The 25,604-nt window shown below is 43.7% G+C and overlaps 3 non-coding genes across 3 annotated transcripts; all 3 read left to right on the forward strand.

Annotated features, from left to right (window-relative positions):
• Window positions 1-2,940: 2,940 nt before the first annotated feature.
• Window positions 2,941-3,023, forward strand: TRNAL-CAG (transfer RNA leucine (anticodon CAG)). The gene has a single exon. It is a non-coding gene; the product is annotated as a tRNA-Leu (tRNA).
• An 8,553-nt stretch (window positions 3,024-11,576) lies between these two features.
• Window positions 11,577-11,649, forward strand: TRNAF-GAA (transfer RNA phenylalanine (anticodon GAA)). The gene has a single exon. It is a non-coding gene; the product is annotated as a tRNA-Phe (tRNA).
• A 2,075-nt stretch (window positions 11,650-13,724) lies between these two features.
• Window positions 13,725-13,807, forward strand: TRNAL-CAG (transfer RNA leucine (anticodon CAG)). Its single transcript has one exon. It is a non-coding gene; the product is annotated as a tRNA-Leu (tRNA).
• Window positions 13,808-25,604: the final 11,797 nt, after the last annotated feature.

Genomic DNA, 25,604 nt, shown 5'->3' on the forward strand with positions numbered 1-25,604 from the left:
TTCTGCCTATACAGTGTACTCAGAAAGCTGTCAATCAGCAGTTTGGGTGGTTATGCAAAGCTCAGCATTCAGAAAGCTGCTAGATCTGCAGCAGATAAAACAGGGATTTTATCAAAACTACAGCAAGCAGCCCAGCAACTGAAACGTTGCTGAATCAGGGTCTCTGTCCCTACATTATGCTTCTCTCAGATAACAGCAAATACCTGGTGACAGATTCCATTTAAAATCAGCAACAGGGCAAGTTCCAGCCCCATCCTGAATTTTGCCTTTATGGGAGAGAGGACATTGGTGTCTAAATGATGTAAAAATCATGTGCGCCAGTTTAGATGATCACCCTGTTTCCAGAAAGCATGTACATGTGCAGTGCATCATTTAGCAGTTGTGATTTATGGCTGTTTTTAAAACCATTAAAGATGACCTATCACCGGGTCAAAAGTTTCCAGTTTTCGCCCCTTGTTTTATTCCCGCTGATCCCCTCATTATTCCTTTTTTTTAACCTGCCATACAGTTCCAGAGATCTGGAATCTTTATGTTACTGCATATTTTTCTGTTCTTTTCCAAAGGGGTGTGGCTCACAGGATTCTCTGTGGGTGTGTCTTTAGGCTGCTCTGCATTATTACCCTGCGAGCAACGCCCCCTTGGTAAAAGACAAAAAATTATCAATAAACAAAAATGCCCATATCTCAGGAACTGGATGGTGAATTTCAAAGAGCAAAAAGTGGTAAACTCAGGAGAACAGTGGGAATAAAATAGGGGCAAAAACTGCTCAGTTCTGACCTTGGGACGGGTCCTCGTGAAGGCGTTTCTCTGTACAGTTAAGTGCAGTATTTGGTCTGTTCTAAATACAATAAAAAGGTCTTGTAACAAATTGTGGGTATTTCTACCCTGACTTCTCCACGCTTGTATAATGGTCAATATGCTGATAGAACTTTCTATTTTCCCACTAGGAAAATACATTTTTAGAACTGCCGGTGATATAACAATATAATTTTCTTTTAGTGAAACTTTTCTAGACCTCAGTTTACATTATCGAAGTTTACAGCTTATCACCAGCCGAAATAGCTCAGTTGGGAGAGCGTTAAGGCCCCGTCACACTAAGCGATGCAGCAGCGATCCCGACAACGATACGACCTGTCAGGGATCGTTGCTGCATCGCTAATACATTGCTGGTGAGCAGTCAAACAGGCATGCTCACCAGCGATCAGGGGAGCAGCGACATCGTGGAAAGGATCGTTCCACGATGTCCTGCTCCCGTTACCAGCCTGCTGCTTAAGCAGGAGCAGGCTGGTAACTATGGTAAACATCGGGTTACTAAGTGCGCGTGTGCCCCTAGTAACCCGCTGTTTATCATGGATGCGACTCTGCTAAGGTGAACGGTAGCCTCCGCGCACCATAGCAGAGTGGTTTCCATGGTAAACAGCGTGTTACTAAGTGCGCGTGTGCCCCTAGTAACCCGATGTTTACCATGGTTACCAGCCTGATCGTTGGTCCCGCTGGTCACACACAGCGATGTGTGCTGGCCAGCGGGAGGCCAACGACCAAAAAATGGTCCAGGACACTTTGCAGCGATCAGCGACCTCACAGCAGGGGCCTGATCTTTGCAAAGTGTCACACATAGCAACATCACTGGTGAGGTTGCTGGTGAGACACCAAAACAGTGACTCAGCAGTGATCTCACTAGCGATATCGCTATGTGAGATGGGGGCTTGAGACTGAAGATCTAAAGGTCCCTGGTTTGATCCTGGGTTTTGGCATATGGAGAGGTATTTTTTTAAAGTATAATTTTACATTTTCTATTGCATTGATTTTTTTCCAGGACTCCACAATTCACAGATCATAAAGACACTTAATATCATAATCTTAAAAATGGCAATCATGGTTTACAAATCTGTAATGTGTGCACCTGATACTGACATCTAGTGGACACTAAGACAACTGCAACATTTTATTACTAATTGTTATTTACAAATCAAAACTAAACTAATAAAAAATCCAAAAATGTATATGACACTTTCTCATGCAAGGCTAAAATGCCTATTTTTATTTTTTGCTGATACGTAGATGTCTAGTTTTGTTGGAGTTTTTTTATTAGTATTTTGTGTTATAAGGAATATGTATTGCAGCAAAGAAAAAAATATTTTTTAATTTCCTTACTAATTTGAATGGCATAAAAATAAAGGTCCAGACTGTGTTCACATGATGCCTTCCCAATGCATTTTTTGCAGTAAACTTAAAAAATACAGTAAAAGCACATCAGTTTCACTGCGGTGTCATTTTTGTTTGGGAATGCATTGTGTGAACAAGTTCTTAGTTTAAATTCAGTGGTGTTTTTCCAAAATATAGGCCCCTCAAAGTCACTTCAACACTGACTAGGTCTGTGAAAAATAGAACTTGGAAATTTTCTTACATTTTCTTAAAAAAGAAAATTAAATCTTGCTGCTAAATTTTAACCTTTCTAACATCTTACCGAAATAAAAGGAGGTTTGGGAAATGATGCTGACATAAAGTAGACAAATAGGAAATGTTATTTATTAACTTGTTTGGTTGTCTGACTAGTTGGTTTTAGGATATAAGCAGTTAAAGTTAAAAAATTGGTAACATTTAAAAATTTTCAGCAAACTTTAGATATTTTCACAAGAAAAACTAAAAACATATTGACCTCAATTTGCCGTTAATATAAAGTACAATGTGTCATGAAAAAACACTTTCAGAATCACGGGGATATGTTAAGCATTACAGTGTTATTATCACATAAAGTGACACGTGTCAGTTTTTAAAAATGTGGCTTTGGTCGCTAAGCTCAAAATTGGCTCCGTCACTAAGGAATTAAAAATGCATATTGAAATAAAATAAATCATGATATATTTCCTTTCATCACAAGTAATGCTCATCTTTCTACTGCTTAGTTTAGAAAGTGTTAATTTACTTAAACCAGCAGAAGTCAGGATGGCCGAGCGGTCTAAGGCGCTGCGTTCAGGTCGCAGTCTCCTCTGGAGGCGTGGGTTCGAATCCCACTTCTGACATCAGTTCTTTTCCTTCCTGACATTGTACAGCTTCTCTCCTGTAATTGATTAGTACATGTTAGAACACATAATAACACTGAAATCTTATATAGAATTTATATGGTAACGCAGCATTGAGTCACGGACCTTCAGCTGTTTAACTAATTTCAGCCTACAATGATTTCTTAAAGGGACATCTAAGGAATCAAGAGTTGAATAAATGTTTATTTGTGTGACAACACCTTTAACCCTTTCCATGCCGTTGTATATCGTAATGAGAATATGATGAAGCCTAATCCTATCTATACTGTGATCCGACCCCATATTGTATCGACAATCAGTGACGACCTGTCTGATCACATTCCTTACTTTACAGCGCAGTTATGTGAGCACTAACACCTGTATATACGGGAATATAGATATACAGAGCTTTACTACATTACTGTAAACAATATAAACCAATCCCTGTGTGGTATTAAAAGAATAAAGGAACATCAGCTAAAAAAACAAAACAATTTGTAATGAAAAATTGCAGTTGTCACATTGGCCACTAGAGATCAGTATGGTCAGACTAGGATCTTTGGTGTACACAGGTGGAACTGACTCTAGGGGTCACACAACAGCTATATGCAAATATCTTTTTGGCCTTTTCCTCGTTATAGTGGAGGAACAACTGTAAAATACAAAAGGGTGGCAGTGGTGACATAGGACATAATTACTATCGTTATGCCCAAGGCTCAGGGGCACACTGGGGGCCCACCCGAGGATTCCTTGTTGACCGGTGGGCCAGTCTGAGCCCAGATATCTATACCACATGTAGGTTACAGACTTGTAAACGAATATCAACATTTTTATAGCTTGTGAGCAGAGGCGTATCTAGGGCTTTGGTTCAGTGTGGGCGAAACTTCTGAGTGGGCCCCTAACCAAGTAACCCTGATTACAAAAATAGTGGCGCACCCAGATAGTGGATGTAGGAGAACCTCAGCAGATGACAGCGCTGTTACTGAAAATAATCTCTATACAAAGACCAGCACTGCTATTACCGCCATATGGTGACATATTGCTAGATACCAGTCCTGCAGAATATATAAGAGATCACAGCACTGTTATATGTAGTAACTTACAGTTGACGTTCTTTCTAATTAAATTGTTCACTTTTCCCTTCTTTTTCATCTGGCCCAGACTGACACAACGACTTCTCCATCCAGGACTCAGACTCTCAGGTCTGCAGAGATAACAACAAAGACACATTTGATTCCTTACATTTCAGGCCCCGTCCCCATCTAGTCCCAACCTGCACAAACACCTCTTCCTGCTGATACCCCAATACTGAGCCTCTGTTGCTGTACGTGTCCATATTACTGCACCTTCTGTGTGCTCTCAAGATAGTAAAACAACCCTCTAGCATATAGTAATGCCATGTGCAAGTGCCCTAGAAAACAGTGACCAAATTTTGCCCCTTAGAAAGTAATAATGCCCTCTGTGTGCCCCTCTGACAGTCACAATAACCTGAGTTACCCTATAACGATAAGTGCCCACTTAACATTTAATAATGTCCTGAGTCTCCCCCTATATACAGCTCCCTATGCAGAGTATGATGCTCTCCTATACATAGTATAATGCCCCCTCACTGTATAGTACCCAACACACAGTATACTGACCCCTTAGTAGCCTACAAATTGATGTCTACAACACTGTATGATGGACCCCACACTGTGCAAAGACCCCACATTATCTCCCACACTGTATGATGGCCCCCACACTGTGAAAAGACCGCACATTATCTCCCACATTGTATGATGGCCCTCACACTGCACAAATACCCCACATTATCTCCCACATTGTATGATGGCCCCTACACTATACAAATGACCCCACATTATCTCCCACACATATGATGTCCCCTACAATGTGCAAAGACCCCACATAATCTCCCACACGGTATGACCCTAACTGTAATCCCCACACTGCACAAATAGCCTACATATAGTATAATGTGCCAGATAGTCCTCAATATAGTACAGTGGTGGCCAAAAGTATTGGCACACCTGCAATTCTGTCAGATAATACTCAGTTTCTTTCTGAAAATGATTGCAATCACAAATTCTTTGGTATTATTATCTTCATTTAATTTGTCTTCAATGAAAAAACACAAAAAGAATTGTCCTAAAGCCAAATTGGATATAATTCCACACCAAACCTACAAAAGGGGGTGGACAAAAGTATTGGCACTGTTTGAAAAATCATGTGATGCTTCTCTAATTCGTGTAATTAATAGCACCTGTAACTTACCTGTGGCACCTAACAGGTGTTGGCATTAACTAAATCACACTTGCAGACAGTTAACATGGATTAAAGTTGACTCAACCTCTGTCCTGTGTCCTTGTGTGTACCACATTGAGCATGGAGAAAAGAAAGAAGACCAAAGAACTGTCTGAGGACTTGAGAAACCAAATTGTGAGGAAGCATGAGCAATCTCAAGGCTACAATTCCATCTCCAAAGACCTGAATGTTCCTGTGTCTTCCGTGCGCAGTGTCATCAAAAAGCCCATGGCACTGTGGCTAACCTCCCTAGATGTGGACGGAAAAGAAAAATTGCCGAGAGATTTCAACGCAAGATTGTGCGGATGGTGGATAAAGAACCTCGACTAACATCCCAACAAGTTCAAGCTGCCCTGCAGTCCGAGGGTACAACAGTGTCAACCCGTACTATCCGTCGGCGTCTGAATGAAAAGGGACTGTATGGTAGGATACCCAGGAAGACCCCACTTCTTACCCCGAGACATAAAAAAGCCAGGCTGGAGTTTGCCAAAACTTACCTGAGAAAACTAAAATGTTTTGGAAGAATGTTCTCTGGTCAGATGAGACAAAAGTCGAGCTTTTTGGGAAAAAGCATCAACATAGAGTGTACAGGAAAAAAAAAGAGGCATTCACAGAAAAGAACACGGTACCTACAGTCAAACATGGCAGATGTTCCCTGATGTTTTGGGGTTGCTTTGCTGCCTCTGGCACTGGACTGCTTGACCGTGTGCATGGCATTATGAAGTCTGAAGACCACCAACAAATTTTGCAGCATAATGTAGGGCCCAGTGTGAGAAAGCTGGGTCTCCCTCAGAGGTCATGGGTCTTCCAGCAGGACAATGACCCAAAACACAGGTCCAAAAGCACTATAAAATGGTTTGAGAGAAAGCACTGGAGACTGCTAAGGTGGCCAGCAATGAGTCCAGACCTGAATCCCATAGAACACCTGTGGAGAGATCTCAAAATGGCAGTTTGGAGAAGGCACCCTTCAAATATCAGGGACCTGGAGCAGTTTGCCAAAGAAGAATGGTCTACAATTCCAGCAGAGCATTGTAAGAAACTCATTGATGGTTACCGGAAGCGGTTGTTCGCAGTTATTTTGGCTAAAGGTTGTGCAACCAAGTATTAGGCTGAGGGTGCCAATACTTTTGTCTGGCCCATTTTTGGAGTTTTGTGTGAAATGATCAATGATTTGATTTTTGCTTCATTCTCTTTTGTGTTTTTTTCCTTGCAAGCAAATTAAATGAAGATAATAATACCAAAGAATTTGTGATTGCAATCATTTTCAGGAAGAAACTGAGTATTATCTGACAGAATTGCAGGGGTGCCAATACTTTTGCCCACCACTGTATAATGCACTCCCCATAGGCAGAGTCTGTAGGATAATCCCCCCCATAGGCAGTCTGTAGCATAATACCCCCACCCCCTTAGGCTGTCTGCAGCATAATCCCCCCCATAAGAAAAAATAAATAAGCACAATACTCACCTCTTTCTCCTCCTAGTTCCCCCGCTGCTCTGAGCACCCGGCCCGCACACATCTTCAGCTCAGGGGGCCGGGTGCCAAGTGATGACAACAGTGACGTCAGACACAGAGGAAACTATGGGAACTAATTGGAGAGGGAGCTCGCGGTTGCGCTGAATGGTGGGGGGGCCCGATGCTGGCACCGGGGGCCCCCCTCCTGCCCAAGGGCCCCAAAGCGGCCGCCAGGCAATGCAGGGACATCGAGTCTCCTTGCTCTGTCCAGAGTGTAACTGTAGCGGCGTGCTGCTCACGCCGCTACAGTTACAATAGTGTAGCTCCGGGTGGGCCCCCTCAGAGTGTGGGGCCCGGGGCAACCGTCCCACCCTGCCCCCGTGGTAGCTACACTACTGCTTGTGATTATTAAGTGTCGTATTGCTCTCCTACCTGAGGTCTAAGTTAGTGACAGCACCTCAAAGATAGATCACCTTTTCATATCTAGTGAGCGCACATGAATTGGCCAATTTGTGTGCTAAGTACCTAACAATTCATAAGTATAATGTATTTGTGAGTAATGTAGTCTAAAGGGAACCTGAACGACCTTTCCTACCAGTCTCCTTTGCAGCTCGGTTCCTGGTCGCTTCCCCTCATCCGCTGACAATGACTGACAGGTCTCTCCCTATATACACACACTGAGAGAGACATATCATTCCAGAGGAGCGGGCGGGAGGAGCTGCAGGGACCAACCTTTTCCACTAGTCACTCATGCGTCCTGGTCCCCGGCTGACCTTTACGGTGGGGTCACAGGACCATTCTACATCTGAGAAAAACAGTCCTATTATTCTGATTCAGACTTTGATCATTTTCTCCACTCTCTCAGTCCCTGAAAATTGAAGCACACTCAGATGTCATCTGAGTGCGATCTGATTTCTTTCATGGACCTGTACTCGAATGAAAATTGGACATATCTCAGATTTTTTCAGTGGACTACTCAGTCTGGGGAAAAAATTGAACATGTGCACAGCCCCATAGAATATCATACGCACAAGAGCAATCAGTGAAAACCACAGATAGAACTCGTCCAAGAAAATCATTTGTGTGCAAGAGCCCTTATATTAGGTTTTTCTCTGAAATGCTGCAGTGTTTCAGAGTCACAATGTAGTTTTTGTTTCAAATACTTTTCCTTCATGTTTTTTTCACGATATTCGTTTTAATGAGAGCATTTGCCCCAAATGTGATGGAATTTATTACCATTTCCTTCCCTTTTCCATCTACTTTTTTCAGAGAATTCAATCTCGCCTTCTTAGAAGCAGCAGCCGGCCGGGTTTCTGCTTTTAAATATTTTCACTGATTTATGAAATAGAAAAAAGTCCAGGTAATGTGAGCAATCAGGCCCACTAAGCCCCAGTGGCCTAATGGATAAGGTACTGGCCTCCTAAGCCAGGAATTGTGGGTTCATGTCCCATCTGGGGTGCTTCATAAGCTTTCTCTCCAACATTTTTTTCTTCCTATATTTCTTTATGGTCTCCATTACGTTAAGGGTAATGTTTGCACTAAATAAAAGTAACTTTCTTGAATTTTTCCAGTGATTGTCCTTTATCTACTATAAATTCAGGTTTTGCTGATTGTATTATCGACTCTTCTACAAAGAGTTAATATCGTGGTAGAAAATGTAAGGCAAGAAGGTCCAGCGGTTTTATAGTTGTCATCCGCTACTGGAAAATCCCTTTCAATGCTCCCAGTATACAGAATAAAAGAAGAAGAAGATGTAAATCCCAAACAAGCACAACTTCTTCTCTCCGAGCGCCGAGTTACCTGGGGATCTGGTTACTTTGCTTGTCAAGTGAACGCTGCAGCCCATCAGCAGATCAGGTAGATTATCTTTGCTTTCCCATCTGCAGATTACTATGGATCGTCTCCAGAACTGGGAAAAATCCAAAATGATTACAGACAAAATAATCTAGTTTTTTGATTTCATCACAGATTTCCAATTCAGGCCTCAATTTTCCCCTTTGCAACAAAAGAAAGAATTCTGATAAAGCCCCCTATATAAAGCCCCTGTAATACTGATTATAGCCATGCTATTATTTTGAAAATCTGGGTTTACATTTTAGAGAAATGCACTGTTTCATTGTTATGCAAATGAGCCGCAAGTGCAGTGGGCGGGGCCTGCACTTACACTGCTGCTGCTCTTCCCTATTCTCTACCATGGGGAATGATGGCACTGGATCTCGGGAGGAAGAGGCAGGTTACTGAATAAATAGTGACCTGCCAATCACTGTAACAAGACTGGCAGAGGGAGTGTAAGTAGTATATTATTCTTAGGAGTAATGTCAATTTGATTGCAGTAACTCAGCCCAATCATGAAAGATAAAACCTCCTCCAGAAAGGACAGTGAATCTGGATCGGTCCTTACAATTCAGAGGTTCATATACAACAGTCATAAGTAACAGTTAGAGATAATACAATAATTAAGGCAAAAAAACTGACGACCCAGCTCGTAAGAGCTTAAAATCTACAATGATGTAGGGTAAGAACCCCTGATTCCAGCAATGTATCACTTACTGTGCAGCTTTTGCAATTTCAATAAAATCAGGGTTTTATCAGCAGATTATCACAATAGCACATGTAGTTCTCCTGCTCTGTATAACCACACCCAAACTGCTGATGGGCAGCTTTCTGCCTATGCAGTGTACACAAAAGCTGTCAATCAGTGGTGTGGGCAGAGTTATACAAAGCTCAGCATTCAGAGCACTGCTAAATCTGCAGCAGAAAAAACAGGGATTTTATCAAAACTACAGCAAGCAGCCCAGCAAGTGAAACGTTGCTGAATCAGGATCTCTGTCCCTACATTATGCTGCTCTCAGATAACAGCAAATACCTGGTGACAGATTCCATTTAAAATTAGCCGCAGGCCAAGTTCCAGCCCCATCCTGAATTGAGCGCTAATGGTTTCCTCTGTGGAAGGGAGGACATTGGCGTCTAAATGATGTAAAAATCATGTGCTCCAGCCTAGATGATCACCCTGTTTCCAGAAAGCATGTACATGTGCAGTGTATCATTTAGCAGTTGTGATTTATGGCTGTTTTTAAGACCATTAAAGATGACCTATCACCGGGTCAAAAGTTTCCAGTTTTTGCCCCTTGCTTTATTCCTGCTGTTGCTCTCATTATTCCTTTTTTTTGAACCTGCCATGCAATTCCAGAGATCTGGGATCTTTACGTTTAGTACAAATTTTTCTGTTCTTTGGCAAAGGGGTGTGGCTCACAGGATTCTCTGTGGGCGTGTCTTTAGGCTGCTCTGCATTATTACCCTGCGAGCAACGCCCCCTTGGTAAAAGACAAAAATTATCACTAAACAAAAATGCCCATATCTCAGGAACTGGATGGTGAATTTCAAAGAGCAAAAAGCGGTAAACTCAGGGGAACAGTGGGAATAAAATAGGGGCAAAAACTGCTCAGTTCTGACCTTGGGACGGGTCCTCGTGAAGGTGTTTCTCTGTACAGTAAAGTGCAGTATTTGGTCTGTTCTAAATACAATAAAAAGGTCTTATAACAAATTGTGGGTATTTCTACCCTGACTTCTCCACTCTTGTATTACTATCAATATGCTGATAGAACTTTCTATATTTCCACTAGGAAAATTAATGTTAAGGCTATGTGCCCACAATGCAGAAATGCTCAGGATTTTTCCTGACCGTTTCTGCATCTCCCTGGCAGAAAAAAACGCATGCGGATTGTACATGCGGATTGTACATGCGGATTGTACATGCGGATTGTACATGTGGATTGTACATGCGGATTGTACATGCGGATTGTACATGCGGATTGTACATGCGGATTGTACATGCGGATTGTACATGTGGATTGTACATGCGGATTGTATATGTGGATTGTACATGTGGATTGTACATGTGGATTGTACATGCGGACTGTACATGCGTTTTCCTGCCAGGGACATGCGGATGTGAAGCGTTCTTCACTTGTATTTCCACATGCGGGTTGACAAGCGCTTTCCAAGCGATTTTAGCATCACTTGGAAAGTGCTTGTCAACTTGGTCACACTATATAAATCCATGCAAACGGCTTGGATTTATATACTATGACCGAAAGAATGGTAAAAAACTAAAAATAAAAATATATACTTACCCTCTAATGGCCCCCGGTGTCTTGCTTCCCTCCGTTCTCCCTTGCCGGCAGCGGTAGACTGAAGGACCTGTCGACTTCAGCGTCGCGTGACCCGTCACATGACTATGACGTCAGCGCAGGTCCTTCAGTCCATCGCGAACTGCCAGCATGCGAGGAGGAGCGCAGCTCGGGCCGCCAGAAGGTAAGTATATATTTATTTTTTATTTTATTCTTTTTTTTTACAGTTTTCTATGGTACCCAGGTCCGGAGGAGAGTCTCCTCTCCTCTACACCCGGGTACCATCCGCACATTAGAAAGCATGGAATGCGCATCTACATATACAGTGATGCGTAATCCATGCAATCTAATGCAAGTCAATGGCGGCGAAAACGCAGCGCTTCCGCAAAATAATTGGTAGTGCTGCTTTTTTTTCCGCAATGATAATCCGCAGTGGAAACTTCTGCAGCATGTGCACAGCACATGCGGATTATCATTGGGGAACATGGCAGCCTTCTACCAAGCGTTTGTTAAGCATTTCTGCAGCGTTTTTCCCGCTGCGGAAATGCTTAAAAAACGCATCGTGGGCACACAGCCTTAGAACTGCCGGTGATATAAAAATATAATTTTCTTTTATTGAAACTTTTCTAGACCTCGGTTTACATTGTTGAAGTTTGCAGCACATCACCAGCCGAAATAGCTCAGTTGGGAGAGCGTTAGACTGAAGATCTTAAGGTCCCTGGTTCAATCCTGGGTTTCGGCAAAAGGAAAAGCATCTTTTAAAGAATATTTTTACATATTCTTCTGCATATATAAAAATAAATTTTGAAGCAATGAAAAAAACATTTTTTAATTTCTTTACTAATTTGAATAGCATAAAAATAAAGTTCAAGACTGTGTTCACATGATGCGTTCCCAATGCATTTTTTTTTTTGCAAAATTAAAAGATATAGTAAAAACGCATCAGTTTACTGCATTGTCATTTTTGTTTGGGAATGTATTGGGTGAACAAGTTCTTAGGGTGAATCCAGTGGTGTTTTTCCAAAATATAGGACCCTCAAAGTCACTTCAAAACTGACTAGGTCTGTGAAAAATAGGACTTGGAAATTTTCTTAAATTTTCTTAAAAAAAATATTAAATCTTGCTGCTAAATTTTAACTTTTCTAACATCCCAACGAAATAAAAGGAGGTTTGGGAAATGATGCTGACATAAAGTAGACATATACAGTGGGGAAAAAAGTATTTAGTCAGCCACCAATTGTGCAAGTTCTCCCACTTAAAAAGATGAGAGAGGCCTGTAATTGCCATCATAGGTAGACCTCAACTATGAGAGACAAAATGGGAAATCAAATCCTGAAAATCACATTGTCTGATATGGAAAGAATTTTTTTTCACATTTTGGTGGAAAATAAGTATTTGGTCAATTACAAAAGTTCTTCTCAATACTTTGTTATATATCATTTGTTTACAATGACAGAGGTCAAACATTTTCTGTGAGTCTTCACAAGGTTGGCACACACTGTTGCTGGTATGTTGGCCCATTCTTCCATGCAGATCTCCTCTAGAACAGTGATGTTTTGGGGCTGTCGCTGGGCAACACGGACTTTCAACTCCCTCCAAAGGTTTTCTATAGGGTTTAGATCTGGAGACTAGCTAGACCACTCCAGGACCTTGAAATGCTTCTTACAAAGCCACTTCATTACCTTGGCGGTGTGCTTGGGATCATTGTCATGCTGAAAGACCCAGCCCCGTTTCAACTTCAATCTTCAAGAATTTTTTTCTCGTTACGCCGTTTACCGATCGGATTAATTATTTTTTTATATTGATAGAACGGGTGATTCTGGACGCAGCGATACCAAATATGTGCATGTGGTTTTTTTATTATTATTTTATTTTGAATGGCGTGAAAGGGGGGTGATTTAAACTTTTATATATTTTTTATTTTTTTAATATTTTTAAAAACATTTTTTTTTACTTTTTGCATGCTTCTATAGTCTCCATAGGATACTAGAAGCAGCAACTGTCCGATCGTCTCTGCTACATAGAGGTGATGAACAGATCACCTCTATGTAGCAGAAATGCTCCTGTGCTTATGAGCACCAACCACTAGGTGGCGCTCATAGCGATCAGTACATGACAACCTATGGGGTCTGCTGCAGACCCAGGGTTGTCATGCCCACCCATCAGTGACCCGCGATCACGTGAAGGAGTCACCGATGGGCGGGGTAAGAAACGCACTTCCAGCGCGGCGCTGTTAAATGCCGCTGTCAGAGTTTGACAGCGGCATTTAACATGTTAACAGCTGTGGTGGATCGCGACTCCACCTGCGGCTGTTGCGGGCACATGTCAGCTGTAAAAATTAGCTGACATGTGCCTGGTTCAGTGTGGGCTCACCACCGGAGCCCGCGCTGAACGGGGGGTGACAGTCTGGTGCATACTATTATGCCCCAGGCTGTAAAGGGGTTAAGGATATAAGCATTCAAAGTTTGAAAATGACAAATTTCTCAAACTTTTCAGCAAACTTTAGATATTTTCACAAACAAAGCTAAAAACATATTGACTTAAATTTACCGCTAACATAAAGGACAATATGTCACAAATAAACGCTTTCAAAATTATTAAGATATGTTGTAGTGTTCCAGAATTATTAACACAAAGAGTGACACTTGTCAGATTGAAAAAAATGAGCTTGGTCGTTAATCTCAAAAGTGGCTCTGTCACTAAGGGGTTAAAGATCAATAATAAAAATAAATTATGCTACATTTCCATTCATGATAAACACTAATCAGCTTGTAGCTGACTGGTTTGGAAACAGTTAATTCACAGCATTCAGCAGCAGTCAGGATGGCCGAGCGGTCTAAGGCGCTGCGTTCAGGTCGCAGTCTCCTCTGGAGGCGTGGGTTCGAATCCCACTTCTGACATCAGTTCTTTTCCTTCCTGACATTGTACAGCTTCTCTCCTGTAATTGATTAGTACATGTTAGAACACATAATAACACTGAAATCTTATATAGAATTTATATGGTAACGCAGCATTGAGCCACGGACTTTCAGCTCTTCTCCCTAAGCTTCTTTTAACTAATTTCAGCCTACAATGATTTCTTAAAGGGACATCTAAGGAATCGAGAATTAAACAAACATTTATTTGTGAGACAACACCTTTAACCCAATCCCTGCCATTGATATGGTATATCGTAATGAGGATATGATGAAGCCTAATCCTATATCATACTGTGATCTGACCCCATATCGTATCGACAATCAGTGATGACCTGTCTGATCACATTCCTTACTTTACAGCGCAGTTATGTGAGCACTAACACCTGTATATACGGGAATATAGATATACAGAGCTTTACTACATTACTGTAAACAAAATAAACCAATCCTGGTGTGGTATTAAAAGAATAAAGGAACATCAGCTAAAAAACATTTCCACTGATTTATGAAATGTGAAAAAAGTCCAGGTAATGTGAGCAATCAGCCCCCACTAAGCCCCAGTGGCCTAATGGATAAGGCACTGGCCTCCTAAGCTACGGTTTGTCGGTTTGAGTCCTATCTGGGGTGCTTCATAAGCTTTTTCTCCAACATTTTTTATCTTCCTACATTTCTTTATTGTCTCCATTATGTTAAGGTTAATGTTTGCACTAAGAGCAACTTTCTTGAATTTTACCAGTGATTGTCCTTTATCTACTATAAATTCAGGTATTGCTGATTGTATTATCGACTCTTCTACAAAGAGTTAATATCTTGGTAGAAAATGTATGGCGGGAAGGTCCAGCGGTTTGGAGCTATGTTCACACATCATGTTTTTTTCAACGTTTTTTGATGCATTTCTTTATGCAAATTTTCAGTTGCGTTTTACAGTACCAGCAAAGTCTATGAGATTCCAGAAATCTCATGCTCATATCATGTTTTTTTTATCAGGATTTTGTGCCTTGGTTGGGTTTTTTGCAAAATATAGCATGTCACTTCTTTCAGTGTTTTTTTCAGCAATTTTTCACCCATTGGAAATAATGGGTGATGAAAAAAATGCTGAAAAAACGCACCAAAAACGCAGGTGTCAGGGTTTTCAGTGTTTTTTCAGCATTTTTTTTGTCAAAACCAGAATGAGACTTTTTTTCACTGAACTTTATGTATATGCATAAAAGAGACAAAAGGACAGTTAAAAAACGCACCAAAAAACAAGCAAAAAAGCAAGAAAAATCCCGAACAAACCTCCTGGCAAGAGATCAGGTTTTGCTGCAGAATAAAAAGGCAGCAAAAACGCAAAGTGTGAATATACCCTCAAAGGGTTTGTCCACTACTGGAAAATCCCTTTTCAATGCTCTCGGTGTACAGAATAAAAGAAGTAAAAACTGTAAATCCCAAACAAGCCCAACTTCTTCTCTCCGAGCGCCGTGTTACCTGGGGATCTGGTTACTTTGCTTGTCAAGTGAACGCTGCAGCCCATCAGCAGATCAGATAGATTATCTTTGCTTTCCCATCTGCAGATTACTATGGATCTTCTCCAGAACTGGGAAAAATCCAAAATGATTCCAGCCAAAATAATCTAGTTTATTGGTTTCATCACAGATTTCCAATTCAGGCCTCAATCTTCCCCTTTGCAACAAAAGAAATAATTCTGATGGGTGAAGATTTCATCCTGTTTCCATTCGCACCCAGAATAAGACATGTGAGTGAGACATTGGCCCCATTAGTGCTGACATTTTGCTTGTCATAAATTTACACATCGGAAAATCACTGGAAGGAATAGCAAAAGCAGATTTATTGCCATACAGCATCTTAATGTTACCTGGATCCCTGCAAATAATTACACTGAAATCTGTAATATTGCTCTTAAAGGGAACCTCTCATCAGGTTTTACACCCCAAACTAATGACATTTTTATAAAGTCCCTGTAATGCTGATCACATAAATACCATTATTTTGAAAATCTGGGTTTACATTTTAGAGAAATGTACTGTTTAATTGTTATGCAAATGAGCAACAAGTGCAGTGGGCGGGGCCTGCACTTACACTGCTGCCTCTCTTCAGAGACAGTGGACAGTGAAGCTGGACCACTGAGCAACAGTCCAGGTCTTTTTCTCCTTGGCCCAGGTAAGACGCTTCTATCGTTGTCTATTGGTTATGAGTAGTGTTGAGCCACCCCCGTAGTGTTCGAGTTCGGTTCGGTTCGTCGAACACCCGTGTGTTCGCCGAACTGTTCGTCGAACACCTTCGAACACCGTTAAAACCAATGGCAGGCAAACAAAAACACATAGAAACACATAGAAAACACCTTCAAAGGTGTCCAAAAGCTGACAAACTGCTCAGAAGACACAACTAACACATGGAAAAGTGACAAGTACATATAGTCATGTGAAAAGAAAAGAGGTGGAGGAGTAAAAGGAGGGGGAGACACAGATATAGGCATGTCATGCCCTTCTAAAATCCAAAAAGTGAGAAGCCAACACGGCCAGTCCGCTCCTGCCCGTGCCACCTCCGTGTCGCCGGGTTTGTGCCAGAGCCGCGGTGAACCCTGACGGCCAGCCCCCCTCTCCCAATACTGGTGCCTGTCCGCTGGTGGGTCGAGAGAGCCCCCCTGTGGTGGAGGCAGCTCTAAGCTTTTTAATTTAAATTGTCCCTCTAATTTGAATGAATACACTTTAAATCCATTTACAAGGATCTATTGGAGGGCAAGTCTCATGCCAGCAGCCGCGTAATTCCAGCTCCAGTAGCGTCCACTAAAGCTGCTGCAGTTAAAAAGCTTTTATAAGGATCGAGCTTGGCTGTCCACCGCAAGGCATCCTAGTGCCAGTCCCAGCCCCTATGCCTTGGGGTGCCTCCTGATGCTCTTCACTGAGTATCCCGTGGTCCCGAAGCATTTCCTTTGAAAAAATTAAGTGTCCAAACTACAGGTGGTGTAGCTTGCTTAACAGCCGGGATAATCCGCTGACTAGCAGACACTGCTACTAGGCACAAAGTATTTCCTGGGCTAGATGCAGTTAAAAATTTGTAAGTAGATACTCTCATTGGATGCTGAGAAAGCATTCCATAGAGTCTCCTGGCACGCCATATATGATTCTCTTAAAAAGCTTGGGGTAGGGGTCTAGGGGACCCTTTTATAGCCAAAATCACGGCCCTGTATCACAATACGTCACCTAGGCTGAAGATAAATGGAACTGTAGCACCGAGGGCTCGGTTGCTACAGACGTATTGCACCTCACCCAGAGGTGTGATATCTCACTCTCAGATAAGGATGGAGTGTGGATCAGGACCCGACACCTGCATGCATTACACCACATTGCCGTGGGGCAGGGCGACCAATATGCCCCTGAGATGGGCACGACAGTCCCTGTCCCTGGCTGGAGTGGGGGGAGGGAACACTGAGGAAGGGGAACCCTGCAGTGCAGGAGCAGGGAGGAAGCAGTTCCTGGGTGCATTGAGAAGGGAGTATAAAAGGTGGGCACCATCTTAGTTCAGTGCAGAGAAGTCTGAGCAGAAGTGGCAGGGAGCAGGGGCTCTGCATGAGCTCTGCTCCGGAGGCGGGCCTAGTAACACAGGCCCAGGCCTGCAAGAGGGAGAAGGAAGGAAGAGGAGCGGAGAAGGCTCCAGGAACGAGGAATGAAGGGATCCCAGGGGTGCGGACGGGCGAGTCGCCACCGCACGCCCGAATCCACCTGTGTGGAGGGGTCAGGCCAAAGGGGGAGACCGGTCCCCGAACTAGTGGAGGCAGGAAACGACCCTCAGCTAGAAACCGGAGGCTCTGACATTTTATGTGGCGCAGCCCCTTGCTCCACCCGCTAGGAAGGCACCACATAGGGTCAGGGAAACTGGCGCCAAGTTTACCAAGAGGAGGCCCGAGGCAGCCGGACAGAAGTGTTGGTAAGAAAGGCCAGACAAAGGACACACAAAGGGGGTCCTGTGAAGCGCTCCAAAGTTATCTGGGAGTTGTCTGAGCCCCTCACCTGGTGAGCACAGTACGACGTGGGCAGCCGTTACCTGCAGACGTGGTCTGGATAATAAGAACTGTGAGTAAAGGCCCTGAACTGCATCACTGACTCCGTGTCGTTACTGCTGCTGCCCTGCACCATCACCCCCATCCTCCGCATACACTGCCCTGAGGCTATACTCCTCCCGTGGGGAGTTATGCTACGCTCTGCTGCACCCACAACACCAGCCTTAGCGGTCTGCCCTGTAGCGGCGGTTCACTCTGACCGCAATCCATGGGTGGCGTAGTCGGACATTTAAACATCAAAACCACATAAATAGTTCAGCCACTGGTTTGACCGCCCTGAGCCACGGAACCGGATCGCCGCCACGAAGACTACAACCACCAGCATCCACCAAAAAGGGTCCGGCTCCGGGTGTCCCAAGGCCCAGGGGGTGCGTCAGAACATTTTCATCACCTTTCACAATCACCAATGGGACAAGGCAGGGATGTCCTCTGTCCCCTCTCTTATACATCCTAGTGACGGAGCACCTGCTCTCATCAATTCGCCATAACCCCAATATTAGGTGGATTGAGGTGGGAGGCACCGAGTACAAGTGCTCTCTATTTGCTGATGATGTCCTAGTATATATCACTCAATCACATATATCCATCCCTGCTGTTATGGCTGAAATAGATCACTTTGTTACATGGTAAAATTTTAAAATCAATGCAGCGAAGTCTGAGGCCCTCGATGTCTCCCTCCCTAAATCCATATAGGATTCCATCCAGTCCAACTTTCCCTTTGCCTGGCCCTCACAGGGTATCAAATACTTAGGAATTCCTATTCATAGAGACCTCTCCCATCTATGTTATCTTAATTTTGGGCCCTTTATTGAACAATTCCATACAGACCACGGTTGGCAAGTTAGAACTGTAAGATTCACTACGTGAACCACTGGTGTTTTGTGGAAAAGCACATGTACACCGCGTTCCAAATTATTATGCAAAAAGTGTTTAGGAGTGATAAGGGAAGAATTTGTTTGTTTGTCAGTTAAACTCATTGATGGTGATGTGTGTCAGGGCTCTTTATATCACTGTAAGCAATTGCAGACACCTGTGCTAATTAGTTTGGCAGGTGTGTCCAATGAAAGGCAAGACTACTTAAGAAGGCTCTCTCACATTATTAAGCAGCCTACATTTTCTGCCAAAATGGGAAAGAAAAAGGATGTGTCGGCTGCTGAGAAGCAACAAATTGTGGAGTGTTTAGGTCAAGGCATGACTACAATCAACATTGTGCGATGATCAGGATGAAGTGTCTTGGCAATCAAGAAGTATGTAGCTGATTCACAGTACACACGTGTGCGTGCTGATAAGGGCAAATTGAGGACTCTTTCCTACAGGCAATTACGTCAGGTTGAAAGAGCAGCGGCAAAAAAGCCTTGTCATAGCAGCAGACAAGTTTTTGAAGCTGCTTGTGCCTCCAACGTCCCCCGAACAACAAGATGCAGGGTCCTTCAGAGGTTTGCAGCTGTGCATACGCCATCCTGTCGACCTCCTCTATCCACTTCACACAAGCAGAAACGGCTCCAGTGGGCCAAACATTACATGAAGACTGATTTCAAAACTGTTTTGTTCACGGATGAGTGCCGTGCAGCGCTCGATGGTCCAGATGAATGGAGTGGAGGATGGCTGGTTGATGGACACCCCACGCAAACACGGCTACAGCGCCAACAAGGAGGAGGTGGAGTAATGTTTTGGGCTGGAATCATGGGGAGAGAGATTGTCGGCCCCTTTAGGATCCCTGAAGGCGCTAAAGATGAACTCCATAATGTATGTGGATTTTCTCAAACAGCACTTCCTGCCATGGTTCAAGAAGAAGAACCGTGTATTTCACAGCAAGATCATTTTTCTGCATGATAATGCACCATCTCATGCTGCACATAAAACATCTGCATCTCTGGCTGATATGGGCATAAAAGGGGACAAGTTTATGGTGTGACCCCCATGCTCCCCTGACCTCTACCCCATTCAGAACCTTTGGAGCATCATTAAAAGGAGTGTCTATGATGGCGGGAGGCAGTTCACATCTAAGCACCAGCTCTGGGAGGGTATTCTGTCCTCATGCAAAACAATTGAAGCAGAAACCATCCAAAACCTGACAAATTCAATGAACGAGAGAGTTCAGAAGCTCCTTTCGAACAAGGGGTCCTATGTGAAAATGTAACATCACCTAGAATAAAGTTTTGAGTTGAAAACTGTTTGATTTCAGTTTCTAACAACCTGCTAATGCTTATAATTTCAAAAATGACCATTTTTTTGGTCTTTATTAAAATGAAAAGGTTGATCGAAAAGTTTGGGGGATCTAAGAGTGTGGCAACCCAGTAGTCATGATTACTTCGAATTCTGACAATATGAGGGTCATGCTGCAGGTAGTGCAGCAAGAAGGCACTTATGTGTCTTGCGCATCTCGGAGCCCCAAAATTATTTTCCGGGCTAGATGCAGCTAAAAATTATTTTTAATTTTAAATCTGGTGAAGCTTATTATAGATGGCCTAATAGGATCAGTGCTGCACACTGCTACAAAGCCCAAATTATTTTCCAGTCAAGATACAGATAAACATGATTAGTAATTTGAAAGCTTAAAACGGTTGGTAGGGGATTTTAACCAATCATCAAGCTTTTACTCTCCCCAGGATGACACAGGGGTAGAAAAGTCGTTTCGGATCCATGATTTGTTCATCTTTATGAACGTGAGTCTGTCTACATTATCAGTGGAGAGCCGCGTGCGCTTATCTGTCAGCACACCACCAGCAGCGCTGAACACACGTTCAGACAGAACGCTGGCTGCGGGGCATGACAAGATCTCCAAGGCGTAAGTGGCTAGCTCCGGCCATTTATCCAGATTGGAAGCCCAAAAAGAGCAAGGGTCCAGTGACACAGTCGTGGCTTCAATGTTTACTTGGAGATACTCCTGTACCATCGTCTCTAGGCGTTGACTATGTGTCAGACTTCTTGTCTCCTGTGGCCTTGCAAAGAATGGGCTAAAAAAGTGGTGAAATGATTCCGCAAAATTGATGTTACCAGCAGATACTGTGGTTCTGTTACGGTTTGAGTGCTGAACACTTGACGGTCCCACGGTTGGCAAGTTGTAACTGTGAGATTCACTACGTGCACCACTGGTATTTTGTGGAAAAGCACATGTAAGATTCTGCAACAGTCTCTGCTGATACTCCTGCATGCGTGCATCCCTTTCTATGGCAGGAATAATTTCTGCAAATTTACTTTTGTACCGGGGATCTAACAGTGTGGCAACCCAGTAGTCAGGATTATTTCTAATTCTCACAATTCGAGGGTCATGTTGCAGGTAGTGCAGCAAGAAGGCACTCATGTGTGTTGCGCATCCAGGAGCACCAAGTCCCTGTTGTGTTGGTGGCGAGGTAACAATCATGCTTCCTTCCTCTGTCCTCTCCCCCCAACCTCGCACAACAGAAATGTGATCAAGGTCTCCCTCATCTGATGAGTCTTCCATCAGTTCGTCCTCCACTTCTTCCTGGGCTCCTGCACCTTCCTCACTAGTTTGGCTGCTACCATGCGCCCTGGTAAAACCATCTCCCCCACCCTCACATGCCTGCCGCCTTGGTGCTGCCGACCGTCTGGACCTTGCAGATGTTAGCCCTTCCGCATACAACTCCTCCTCCTCTACTTCCTCCACCTCCTCTTGTGCCACCACCTGACTCCGAATTCTGTTTAACATGTGCTCCAGTATGTAAATCACCGGAATAGTCATGCTGATAATGGCATCATCAGCACTAAACATCTTCGTCGCCATTTCAAAACTGTGCAGAAGGGTGCATAGGTCCCTGATCTGAGACCACTCCTCCAGCGTGATTTGCCCCACCTCTGAATCTCGTTGGCCCAGGCTATACGTCAGAACGTATTGCACCAGGGCTTGTCGGTGCTGCCACAGTCGCTGCAACATGTGCAGAGTTGAATTCCACCGGGTAGGCCCATCGCATTTTAGCCGGTGAAGTGGCAGGCCCAACGACTTCTGTAGAGATGTAAGTCGCTAAGCTGCGGGATGCGAACGGCGGAAGTGAGCACACAGCGACCGTGCCCTCTGCAGAAGGCCATCTAGTCTGGGATAGTGGGCTAAAAATTGCTGGACAACCAGGTTCAACACGTGAGCCATACAAGGCACGTGTGTGACATTGCCCCGGCGAAGGGCCGCACCCAGGTTTGCAGCATTGTCGCACACGGCCTTCCCTGGTTTCAGGTCCAGTGGAGACAACCATTCATGAAATTGGTTCTCCAGAGCTGACCACAACTCCTCAGCTGTGTGACTCACATTTCCCAGACATTTCAATGTAAAAACCGCCTGATGACGTTGAGCCCTACTGCCAGCATAGTAAGGAGGTGTGCAGGATCCCTTCTGCGCAGTTAGAAAGCTTGTGGCATGACCAGACAGGCTTTGGGTGCACAACTCGTGGGGACGGCAAGACTTGGACAGCAGCCCCTTGTCCTGCTGTCACCATAGTTACCCAGTGCCCAGTCAGCGACATGTAACGCCCCTGTCCATGCCTACTCGTCCAAGTGTCTGTGGTGAAATGCACCCTGTCACACACAGAGTTTCTCAAAGAAGCGGTGATGTTGTGTGCGACATGCTGGTGGAGCGCAGGCACACCTTACTTTGAGAAGTAGTGCCGACTGGGCATCTGGTACTGGGGCACTGCGACGGACATAAGGTCTCGAAAATCCTCTGTGTCCACCAGGCGGAAAGGCAGCATTTCTGTAGCCAAGAGCTTGCAGATGGTGAAATTCAACCTCTTAGCTTTCTCATGGCTAGGAGGAAATGGTCTTTTACTTGTCCACATCTGAGGGACCGAGGGCTGGCTATTGTGCTTAGACGGGGTTGATAAGGGTGTCCCCGGCAAACTGCCGGTCTGTGAGGAAGATGCAGGCGGACATGTTAGGTTGCCTTGATCCAAAGGTGGTGCTATCGATGTCGGACAGCGCTCAAGACCAGCTGGTGTTACCACCTCCAAAGAAAATGATGACCTGCCAATCACGCTGGCTGTTGCGGGTAAAGAGGTGGCAGGTCTGCGCCCCAAAACAGGTGTGACTGCTGTCCCCCCAGTCACAGAGGATGAAGAGGCCGCGGATGCACAAGATATGGCAGACGGTGGTTGGCCCGGCCGGCTAGGCCGCATTGTAGCACACTGAGCTTCCCACTGCAACTTATGCTTCATGTCCATGTGCCGGTTCATGCATGAAGTACTCAAACTATGTATTTTTTGGCCTCTACTTAGCTTTTGCTGACAAATGTTACAGATAACACGAGTTGGGTCATCTTTATCGATCTGAAAAAATGCCCAGGCTATGCAAGGCTTAGCACCCATGCGACCTGAAGAGCCACCACGACTTGTGGTGAGAGGCAGAGTTGTGTTTGAGGATGCAGTTGTTGACGTGCTTCCAGTACTACGTCTCTGTCCAGGAAGGCGCAACCTGACCTCGTCGTCACTAGCATCTTCCTCCACCTCCTCTGCTGACCTCATCTCTTGGCTGACTGTGGGTTGACAGTAAGTGGGATCTCCGACCTCATCATCATCACCCTGTGCGTTATCACACCCGTCGTCCTCAGAGCCAACCTGTTCCTGCCCTGACAAAAAACTAAAGTTGTCGCTCCAATCAGGTATTTGAGTCTTATCATCGTCTTCCTCATTGTCTCCACCAACAGGAGTTACAGTTTGGGAATGAGGGTCTACATTATGGTCAGAACCTTCTGCGTCTGGTCCTGGATCCGACTCATAAAGATTCTGGGCATCAGTGCAGATCATTTCCTCGTCTGGATTCACAGAAGCGCTGGAGTCGACCTCTGATTCCCAGGCTATAGTATGAGTAAACAGCTCTGCAGACTCAACCATCTGTTCTACCTCATACTCAGACGGGCAGCTGGAGATTTGGGAGCTGTGAGGAAGCAAGTGCGATTTGGGTGACACCTTTGAGGACTGGAGTATTTGTGATGTTGAAGTTGATGTGGAGGAGAGCCCACTTAAAGGAGCACTTGATATCCGTTGAAGCACCTGCTGTTTTTGTGCCTCATCTGGAATTTGTAGCGATTGGCGTGGCCGTAAGAAAGGGATCTTATCACATTGTCCGCTAAAAGAAGTAGACATTTTAGTTTGGCTGGAAGATGGTCTTTCTTCTGCACCTACCCCACGGACACAACCTTTTTTCCCCTTCCCAACACGCCTATTCCCCTTTCCACCAGCAGCAGGCCTTTTTCCACTCATTTTGGTGGTTAACTAATTCACAACTCTGGAGTTGTTTGCACAAAAAAACAATGGATGGTAACCGAGCAGAGCTGAGTGGCCAAACTGTGGTATTAGGCCAAAACTATTGGCTGGGTTAGATGCAGAAAAAAATTATTTTTAATTTGCAACCTGATGGAGGTCAGTATAGATGGACTAATAGACCAAGTCCCACACACCGCTAGAAGCCCAAATATTTTTTCAGAGCTAGATGCAGAAAAAAATTATATTCAATTTGCAACCTGCTGGAGGTCAGTATAGAAGGACTAATAGAACAAGTCCCACACACTGCTAGAAGCCCAAATATTTTTTCAGAGCTAAATGAAGAAAAAAATTATTTTTAATTTGCAACCTGATGGAGGTCAGTATAGATGGACTAATAGACCAAGTCCCACACACTGCTAGAAGCCCAAATATTTTTTCAGAGCTAGATGCAGAAAAAAATTATTTTTAATTTGCAACCTGATGGAGGTCAGTATAGATGGACTAATAGACCAAGTCCCACACACCGCTAGAAGCCCAAATATTTTTTCAGAGCTAGATGCAGAAAAAAATTATTTTTAATTTGCAACCTGATGGAGGTCAGTATAGATGGACTAATAGACCAAGTCCCACACACCGCTAGAAGCCCAAATATTTTTTCAGAGCTAGATGCAGAAAAAAATTATTTTTAATTTGCAACCTGATGGAGGTCAGTATAGATGGACTAATAGACCAAGTCCCACACACCGCTAGAAGCCCAAATATTTTTTCAGAGCTAGATGCAGAAAAAAAATATTTTTAATTTGCAACCTGATGGAGGTCAGTATAGATGGACTAATAGACCAAATCCCACACACCGCTAGAAGCCCAAATATTTTTTCAGAGCTAGATGCAGAAATTTTTTTTATTCAATTTGCAACCTGATGGAGGTCAGTATAGAAGGACTAATAGACCAAGTCCCACACACTGCTAGAAGCCCAAATATTTTTTCAGAGCTAGATGCAGAAAAAAATTATTTTTAATTTGCAACCTGATGGAGGTCAGTATAGATGGACTAATAGAACAAGTCCCACACACTGCTAGAAGCCCAAATATTTTTTCAGAGCTAAATGAAGAAAAAAATTATTTTTAATTTGCAACCTGATGGAGGTCAGTATAGATGGACTAATAGACCAAGTCCCACACACCGCTAGAAGCCCAAATATTTTTTCAGAGCTAGATGCAGAAAAAAATTATTTTTAATTTGCAACCTGATGGAGGTCAGTATAGATGGACTAATAGACCAAGTCCCACACACCGCTAGAAGCCCAAATATTTTTTCAGAGCTAGATGCAGAAAAAAATTATTTTTAATTTGCAACCTGATGGAGGTCAGTATAGATGGACTAATAGACCAAGTCCCACACACCGCTAGAAGCCCAAATATTTTTTCAGAGCTAGATGCAGAAAATTTTTTTATTCAATTTGCAACCTGATGGAGGTCAGTATAGATGGACTAATAGACCAAGTCCCAC

The sequence above is a fragment of the Phyllobates terribilis genome, unplaced genomic scaffold, assembly GCF_046119375.1.
Source record: "Phyllobates terribilis strain yellow unplaced genomic scaffold, ASM4611937v1 Scaffold_65__1_contigs__length_7625178, whole genome shotgun sequence".
Classification (NCBI taxonomy): Eukaryota; Metazoa; Chordata; class Amphibia; order Anura; family Dendrobatidae; genus Phyllobates; species Phyllobates terribilis.